General features: G+C 42.3%; 1 long non-coding RNA gene across 1 annotated transcript; it reads left to right on the top strand.

Annotated features, from left to right (window-relative positions):
• Window positions 1-511: 511 nt before the first annotated feature.
• Window positions 512-4,947, top strand: LOC141731016 (uncharacterized). The gene is made up of 3 exons (XR_012582891.1): window positions 512-1,679; window positions 3,497-3,611; window positions 3,835-4,947. It is a non-coding gene; the product is annotated as an uncharacterized LOC141731016 (long non-coding RNA).
• The last annotated feature ends 4,821 nt before the right edge of the window (window positions 4,948-9,768 follow it).

The following is a 9,768-nucleotide window of genomic DNA, read 5'->3' as shown; positions in this document are numbered from 1 at the left end:
GTGTCCCCACCTTGCTGCATGCCTCCACCATTTCTGCCAAGGATGGCCGTCCTGGCATGGCACTGATGACCCGTTGACAATCCGGGTTGGCATTGCCGAAAGCCAAGCTCTCCAAGAGAGGCCTCTTCGCTCCTTCGATCATTATCTGTCGATACACAGCTTGCCTGAGTCAATCGATGAACGACATCTATGGTTCTGTGGGACCTTGCCTGATGCATGAGAACGAATCATCCTGAGTTCCTGCTGGAGCGATCTGCAGGATTGCCATTCGCACTGCCTCTTTGATGTCATTCAACACTCTTCGTGGAAGCCGCACTGCTTGTTCCCCTGGATTGTCATCTGGAGGATCCCCTGCTAACTGTGCTTCTGTGAGATTCGCGTTTGACCAGCCTTGATATTTGTTTCACAACTCTGAGACATACTTTCTCCATCTTCTTTCCCAGATGAGATTCTGTGTGTCTGTGAGAAGCATTGACACAAGGCTCCGAATATCATATGGTGTGAGGTCGTACATGGTAAATGTCCCCTTTAGAAGTTGTTTGAAATATTGTGAACTCAGCCCATTATTCTGAGCAGCCTTCGCTAAATCTTTGATTGTCTCATGACCCATCCTTTCCCACCTCGGATTTTGTCCCTGAGCGTCATACGTCACTGGCATTGTCAAATCTCCTGAACCTGGAAATAAATCCTTATCCTTTGCTAATGCTTTTCTGATGCACTTCCAGTCCATTGTCTTCACTGGCTGTTCGAATTCCTCCTCTGGGAACTCCATCGGTATCTGCATGAACAGTGGAGTCTTGGAGGTCATTGGTGATTCTTTGTACCACATCCTTTGCCTTGAGTTTTTCAGCCTCACTCTCAAATCCAAAGGGGAAACTTGAGGTTCTTGTTGATATGTCTTTTTGGCTGTGTCAAAAGAATGCAAGAAGCTTTTTGCTGCTTCTGCTGCCGACAGCATCCACGCCGGAACGCCTTCCGATGCTGTGATTCGTATTATGTCCTCTCCTTGTTGCTGTGCTTCATCTGAAATTTCTTCATCTTCATCTTCCCGAAGTCGAAGGATAATCCATTTGCTGTGTTGTCATTGTTTTCTTAGATGCACTTTTCTTTTTATATCTTGTTGGAAAAAATCACTGCATTGTTGCAGTCTTGCCACGAGACAGCGCTGTGGCTCCACCGAACAGGTCCAGCATGTCGTGCACTTCAGTCATCCCCCCACAAGGTGGCGCTGTCATCAGACTGGACAGCCTTGATGACGGCATGAACTAGACTGCCTCTCGTTCAGCAGACTGCCGCGTCCGCGATCTTGTTTGAGACCGAGTCTGCATGACTTTTCATTGAGCTGACAATGGAGCTTGAATACGTGAACGTCTCCCTTGGAAGGAAGAGGCTTGGACCCCAAGGGTTTGGACTGAAAGCACCGGGGCCGGAGAGAGGGTGGAGCCCCGGTATGTCGAACCCCGATCACGGCCCCTCCTCACCCGAAACGTCACAGGGGATCGGACCTGCCTCCGACCACGCTCTGGCTTCCGCGCCTGCGTGTTTTCGAAACCGCCCCCCTGTCTCCCCCGAGCTGACATCACTGTGTCCGTCCCGTTCCGCCTCCAAAGTCTCCTCCCTACGATCTGTCCCCAACTCTCTCTCCTCCTCCTCTGACGCAGTATCCACGCTTCCCACCGGTGAGTGCAGCCTGCCCCCCGCCAGCATTCGGGCTCGCGCCGCGATGCGAGCCAATCTGTGACTTCCAGGTTCGATGTCACGACCGTGCGTCCCCTGCGTCTCCCTACGGTAGCCAATTGGGACTGTGTAGCCGCTCCTAATTCGCTGAGACGGCCGTGTCGGTCTGAGAGCCCTCCCCAAGAGTCCCGTGAGCCTTGCCCCTCGCACGCGCATTTGGCACCGTGCTGACCGTGGCAGCTGCCGCTCCTGGCGCTGTGCTCGCAAAAGCCGCACCAGAACCGTGTCTCCCATCACCTCCTCACGCACGCTCCCCCCGCCAGCCTGCACCGTTGTCGCCGCGCCGCTGTGCTCACCGCCAGAAAGCGCTTCCCCCCTCCCCTCCTTTTCCCCTTCTGACTCTGTCGCTTTTCCCATCCCGTCTCCCTCTGGCTCGTCAGGAGAAAACCTCGACTCTTCTAGGAGAGGGATGGTATCTTCTGAGCCTGAGTTGGAGCCTGAAGCCCCTGCACTCTCTGGGGTTTTAGGGTGTTTTAGGGATCTCTTGTGTTTTCTGGGTGGTGGGATTGGAGGCAATGACATTAGTCTCTGCTCCCGTTCCTCGAGAGCCTTTTCCCCATGGCTAGCTGGGATCAGAGCCAATCTCGCTTCAAGCCTTGCTCTCCTCCCCCTGCCTCTGAGGGACTCGCAACAAGTTGTTGCCTGGCCAGCCTTTTTGACTGCACTGAGATACCTTCTAACATAATTCTTGCTGGAGACAGCAATTTCAAGGCTGTCTCGTCCTTTTTTGCAGCTAAGAGATAAAGATGTCTATTAATTTCTTGCCAAAACCCCACTTCAAACAACAGACGCGTCTCCGAAAACGGGTAATTAAGTCTCACCCACAACAGGTCTTTAAGCTCCTTCTTTGGGATCCCTACTGTATGTGTGTCTGCCACGTCTTCTAAGGTGGACAAAATACCGAGCTGTTCTTGGGAAAGTGTGCCCCCCATGTTCTTAATTTTGACCTTCTCACAGAATCTCTGTCGTCAGAGCAGTCCGAAGGCTCACGATCTCCGTCCAAGAGATCACAGGAGATGGATCCAGAGGCGCCTTTCTGGTTCCGGTCTGGGCTGTTCTGCTACGAACCTTCTTTGGCAGAAGCTGAGCAATGGTCTTCAGCGGCTGCTGCTTTTTTCTTTCAAACTCTCCTGGCTGCTTTCTGGCTTCTCTCCCAAGGAGTTATCAGTGCTCTCCTGGGAATTCGTCCAAGTCGGGAGCTGCCCTCTAGGCTCTTTAGGGCTGCAGGGCCCCCCCCTTTGGTGGGAGTCGCCCATCCAGAGACACCAAGTCTCGGTTCTTGGCCTGTTGTCTCTGCCTGGTTAGGCGTAAAATGGTCTTGGGACAGCCCGTGCTCCAAAGGACGAGTACACTCTTCAGATTTTTCGGTCTTCAATATTGTTTATTAATTCTTATCTACAAAGTCGTCTCCCAGCCTGACAGAGGTCTGACCAGTAAGACAGCCATGGGCACACTGACCTCCCACTGGGCAGTCATCTATTTTTATACTAAAAACTATGTATAAGATATCTACCTTTACCTTCCAATACCTCTTACCCTTATTAACAGGTGCAGATTTAATGTGAACCAATCCCTAAGTGCCAGCATCACCACCAAAGCTTGATGACAAGAAGAAGAAAAGGACAAGGCACGCCCTAATTCATCCATCTTGTCTCCTAAAACCCCCCCTGTACCAAAATCCCAAAACCTATATTTTCACCCTGTGAATAATCAATTCCTTCACCACTTATCCCCAAGTGATCCTCTTATCCTCACACAGGTGGCACATCCCGTGCAGGGTCAAAATCCAACCACCAAGCACTTCTGGCAACATTCCAGGATTTCCGAGCCCCCCAAGGGTTATCTCGGCAACTCTGGACATCAGGAGTGATGTGGTGAGTTCCCACACCATCCCATGTATTTTTTGCTGTAATTCTTATCTCTTTTAAAATTTGCTGTCTTCTGCATAGTTTTCATGAACCTGTTACAGTAGTGAAAATCACAGATAAATGTCATTTTGTACAACTTTGAATTTACCCCAAGAGCTGAGAGAAAACTTGCTCCTATACTTCAATCCGAGTTTCCTGTCTATTCAAACTTGGTTTCTCTTCCTTCAAGATTCTCCTTTGTTGCTGCTCCAAGCCCCGTCCAACCTGACCTTGAATACTTTCAGGGATGGGACACCCACAACTTCTCTGGGCAACCTGTTCCAGTGTTCCAGGACCCCTACAGTCAAAACTGTCTTCCTTTCATCAAATATGTGTCAGAAATAAAATAAATCTAGGCATAGAAACTTGGAGTGCAAATTTGAAATTCTTTTGATTTGAAGCACATTTTATATGAATACTGACTTACAGATGACTAAAAGATGTTGATGGCATTTGAGCTGACAAGTTTTGAAAAAGTGCACGGAATTTAAAATTGAAACCAGTAAAATTAAAAACTTCTTGCCATTTTCTTTTTCCTCTCCTATTCAAAATTGCATCTGTCAAATAGCTGTGCTTCATACAAACTTCTCAGACGCTCTCAGAAAAAAAGCTGTTCTTTCAGACTAAGTTGTGGTTTACGTAGAACACTAGTACTAGTGAAGGTTTTTCTGGGCATAGGAGGAACACCTTCTCCTTGGATTTGTGTACAGAATGCATTTGATCCAAACTGGAAAACTGATCCCAGCTGTGTTCTATTCGTCATTCTTACTGCATCAAGCCTGAAGATTCTGTGAAAAGTAGCCTGTGGACCTTGAAGATAGCTCATGTGAAACAGATGAGAGGTGATGGAGAAGTTGAGGGAGAGAATAAAGAGCATATGCCCAGTACGGACACCAGAAAGTATTTCTTCATGTGATCCATAGCCTGAACAATTGTTTAGCACCCTTTAAAGGTGGTGTTTGACAAACAGGGCTAAAGTAGATCTTCAAAATATCCAGGAGATCAAAATCCATTGAAGCAAATTCCCCTGGCCAGTCACCTTGCTGCTGCTGCTGCTAATTCACCCTCCATACCAGCTGATCAGGCCTAACAATCCTGCTGCAGAAGTATTGTGAAAAAGGTAGGCACATTTTCACAGATGCAGGGGAAAATCCCCTTGGATGATGATTCCAAGGGATAACTTGATGGAGCAAGTGATGTATCCCTGTCTACTGTGCAATATCTAAGTTGGTGAGCTCACTGTCAGCATCACTTAAAAAAATAAATGTTTGATCCACAAAAGAATATTTCATATGTCCTGTCTACCTGCTTCATTTCAACCAATGAATAGGCTATTCCATCAGCAAAGGGTTTATGATCCTATCTTTCTTTAAACTGTGATAATTCTTTATTTTTTTCTAAATCAGACACTGTCTATTCATAAGATTCAGATGTCCATGGCAGAGGTGTAATTAAATTCACATGTTAAAAAATATCATTCTTGTTATCTTTTCTTTGAATTACCCACATGTAAACATCAGTCTGAGAGCTGAAGAAAACCCCTTCATTTGCTCTTTGCCAGGTATCATCTATGTCATACAAATTCTGCTTGAGAAATCACGCCCATCCACTGCCATGGAACACTATAACAAGGCTTTCACAACTTTTTCTTCATCATTAGGTATTTTGGTGAAGTGAATGATTAGAACATAAGCAAGGGCATTTGTTCAAAATGCTCCAGAAAGAGCTGTGGTCTGTTCTCTTCTTTGCTGCATATGTTAGCACTGAGCTGCAAAAATAGAAAGATTGCTAGGAAGAGTGTTACTTTTAGTCTAAATTCGTAAATGATGTTTGCAATACCTGTTAAATGACAAGGGTCATTTAAATTGCTCTTTTAAATGATGGCATCTTAAGGGAAAAAGTCAGCTTTAAAGAGGTTCTGAGACAGTTGCTTCTGGAAAAAGAAAAAATTGGAGACATCTAAGATCTTTAGCCATACCATTTTGAAGATTGATTCAAAACACAGTTTCTTCATATAGGAAGAATAGAGGACCATAGATGCAACCCATTTGAAAATGGAGTTATATTTCTTTCTGGTTGGGATTACCAGACATCATTTCTTGTGAAGTCGAGGGACTGCAGTTAGCTCTCCAATAATTTCCTTCCCTGAAATTCATTCTGCATTTGCTCCTTTGTCCAGGGTCCCCATTTATTAGTGAGGGTGTACTCTATCTATGCATTAGAATATTCAAGTAGAGTGTATGACTCAGACTTGCTAGGTTAAATTAGCTGGAACACAATAGATAGATACAGTTGCTTGTATACAATAGTCTTATTTTGACAAGTTTTCTTTAGTCAATGTTGAAGCAGCACTAGCAAATAGGAAGTACAACTTGCAGCAGGGAAAGACACTCTTCCGCTTTCTCAAGTTTCCTATAGTTCAATAGAGGCCAAAAGGCTTTTCGTAGTACTACTACTGTCTTGTAGGAATACTTGATCTAATCCTACCTTGGATAAAATTACTAATGGGTTACTTTTGTACAAGGCAGAACATTTTTCTTTTAATAATATGTTTTTTGTAAGTTGGAAACATGAACTTGTGTACCAGTCACGTGGAATATACTCCTACTTCTTAATAAGTTTCACAACCTTCTTTAGAAAATATTGACTCTGTATAACTTCAAAATAAGAATTCTGGGCATCTTCATTCTCCTGATGTAATATTTTTTCTGCCATGCTGGTATTGTTTTCTATCATTTTTACCAATAGAAATATTTTTCCCTGACACCTATGGAAAAGACCTATGTTTACTCAATAGTGCAGCATCAGTACATTGTTTAGAATTATTTCAACATGGTCCCAAACATATCTGACAGCTAGACAGCAGAGGTTAGCAACAGTGAATGGGAATAACTTCTGAACCGTTTCAATAGATTTCCCAGAAAGGGCTTGCTTTCTACCACTGCAAATTTTCCCCAAGATTTTGTCTGGTTAACAGTTGCATCAAAAGAGTATTTTTGCACAAACCTTGGGGCAAGCTCTGTCTCCGATTTACTATTGAATGCAAAGAGGGTGAAAGAGCTGCTTCAAAGCCCTCTGTGCACTTTCTGTACCAAGAGGGGGGTGACCCAGAAATAAGTTTTGATCGCCCTTCAGAACACAAGGCATGTCATCACCTCATTCTTCTTCTGGGACTCATAGCATCTAAAGACTAAAGCTCTCTTGCTTGCTAAAGTGTGTTCAGCAAAAAAACTTTGTCTCATCAGCAAATTTGAAAACAACTACAATCAAGTCAATTCCAATGCTGGCAGGGCAATACTCTACCCCAGAAGTAACAAGCTACTATTAGAACACTGTGTAAAAATATTTGTGCACAAAGTAATCAGAGAAAAAAAATAGAATTGGGAAGAACTGCACATTGTTCTGGAAAAAGCCTCCTGCCACAGTCTTACAGACATCATTTGCTGGTATCATTTTTAATAGTTGGCATTTTTTAAATTTAGTATAAGATAAAATATTACTGCACCTTTATGTTTCCTTAATAGAAGTACAGCCATTTCTTATTAGATTAGAAATAAGCCATTTGAATGTGTACAAATGGCCTCTTCAAATATATATGCTATAGCACACTGTGAAAGTAATTAGCTATAAATAGAAATCTAAAGGTTTAAAAATATTTTGAATAAAGTAAGTCTAAGGTGATAGAAGAAGAAGAAAACAGCAATTTTCTTCTGGTGAAAAAAAAAACAACTGAGGACATTGTACAGTGGAGATGTATTATTTCATTTCCTGAAAAACTGAGTAGGTTTGCTATTGCCAATGGTTTTCATTAGGAAGGAAGAGAATCCTTTGGCAAAAAAAACCCTTCAAATTGACATAAATGTTATGACACTTAACTTCACCAATCCTGAAGAAAAATTCTCATCACTTGATATGGAAATCATGATAGTAACGGAGACAAGGATGTCTAAGCCGTGCCATCAGGAACAAAAAAAGTATTAGAATGCATATTACAGGGACCTGATGAGGTCTTCAGGGTAAGAGATGGACGAAAACCTTGTTTCATGATCAGAAGGTTAGATTTATTGATATATGATATATAATACATTATAACTATACTAAAAAGAATAAGGAGAGAAGTTGCAGAGGCTGCTAAGCTAAGAATAGCATAGAAAAGAATGAATAACAAAGTTCTGTGTCCAGCAGAAAGCAAGGACAAACTCTTCTGTGAGTGGTCAGCAAATCCAAACACTCACAGAAGACCAATCACTGCCTCACCTGTTGCATTCCACACCAGCCGATAGCAATTGTTTACATTCTTCTTCTGGGGCCTCAGCTTCCCAGAAGATGAACAAATCCCAAAGAAAGGATTTCTATGAAAAAATGTCTGTGACAAATGCAGGTAAGGCTGAACTCCTGAACTAGTGAGAAGAGAATGCAGCAAAGACATTTTCCTTTAAGAGCCTTCAGGATGAAGAGCAGATCAAATTTTTTCATGTGAAGTATTTATGGACAGAATACACTTTCAAAATAAAGTTGTTTTCAAAAACTTGTTTACAGTATCTCTTAGAATGATACTCAGTTCTTATTAATAGAAAAAGAAAAGCACTTTTTTCCAAACTGTTGTGCACTCTTAAGCAGTCTACAATAAAAATAGTATTTTTTCATGCTGGGAATGATGGTAATTTAAAAAAGCCTTGTAGCACACTTGGCACTAAAGTCTCTTGATTAGCATAGGTTTTTATTCATCAAACAAGTTTCACACTGATTATTTTTCACCTATAAATAATGGCGTCTTTGTACTTATGCAGCGTCCATGAAGAATTTCTTGGGTGTTATTTTGTACCTGATTGAGGACTGCCTGCAAGAATGATGCTAAATGCATGCATTTTACTCCTTGGTTAATGCAAAACTATTTTTCCTTTACAGCACAATAAGAACGGGAAAATAATGATGGTGGATTCAGTCCTTATAGTAATACAAAGAGGATTATTATCATCATTAGAAATCAAACAAGTTGTTTTTATTGCACATGCAGTACAACCACTAATGTAAATTACCCTGTAAATTCAAAATCAATCTGTATCATAGGAGTGGATTGAATGTTTCTATTGATATTTTGCTTAAAGCAGAAAATTAATCCTTTTGACAGCCAACTCATAGTTGCAAGTTCACTTTCAACTACGGCTTTCAAACAGTTGAAACATGTCTGTTTATAAAACGATATGGTACAGTACACAATAGCAAATCAGGTCATAGACATTCAAAAGGAAAAAAATATCAAAGGACAGATTCATTCACATCTGCAAGCCCTCAAGAGTGTACATGTCAAATGTCCCCAGAAAACTAGGCTGGTGGTGCAATTTCTCTATGTTGGCAACAGCAGAAGCAGCTGTAATCTTGCTTCCATCACCCTTCAGAGCAATCTTCTGTTGCCCTGCCCAATACACCTTCTGCTCTATTCCTTGGACTTCACATTTGCATTTCTACAGAGTCCTGTCCTGCAAACTGACTCAAAGTTCAGGTAATAGATCTCCAAGATGTAGAAATGTTGTGTTAAGTTTATTTATTTCATATTTCATTCCATCTAAGCAAACAGTAACTTTCTGAAGTGAAATATGTTAACTATGTCACATGTATTTTGCATGTTAGTTCTGCTTCACATTAAAACTTCTCACAGACCCCTGTGATGCCTTACTGCAAATATATATAGCTGCAAAGAGTGGTTGAGGGGAGCTAGAAGTGCCAGAAAACCATGTAAACAATCTAACAATAGGGCCTTGAATTTCTAAATATAAATGCACCATGTAAAGTCAAAATATAATACTTAAACGATTTTCGTATAATGATGAGTGTGGGCTAGAGAGAATCCAAATAGAATTATTTTTTTTTAACAGTTCCAGGAAAACCATGGCCTTGACTTGGAAGTATAGCAAGAAATATTTTTAAACAGCATGAGTTCTCATTACCGCTCCATTCTCAGCCTGTTGTCTCTGCCTGGTTAGGCGTAGGATGGCCTTGAGGCAGCCCACGCTCCAAAGGACGAAAGCACTCTTCAGATTCTTCTGTCGTCAATATTGTTTATTAATTCTTATCTACAAAGTTGTCTGCCAGCCAGACAGAGGTCTGCCCAGTAAGACAGCCA

This window comes from Zonotrichia albicollis, chromosome 16 (genome assembly GCF_047830755.1).
Source record: "Zonotrichia albicollis isolate bZonAlb1 chromosome 16, bZonAlb1.hap1, whole genome shotgun sequence".
Lineage (NCBI taxonomy): Eukaryota > Metazoa > Chordata > Aves > Passeriformes > Passerellidae > Zonotrichia > Zonotrichia albicollis.
The sequence above is the reverse complement of the archived record's forward strand: the minus strand, read 5'-3'. Positions and strand labels throughout refer to the sequence as shown.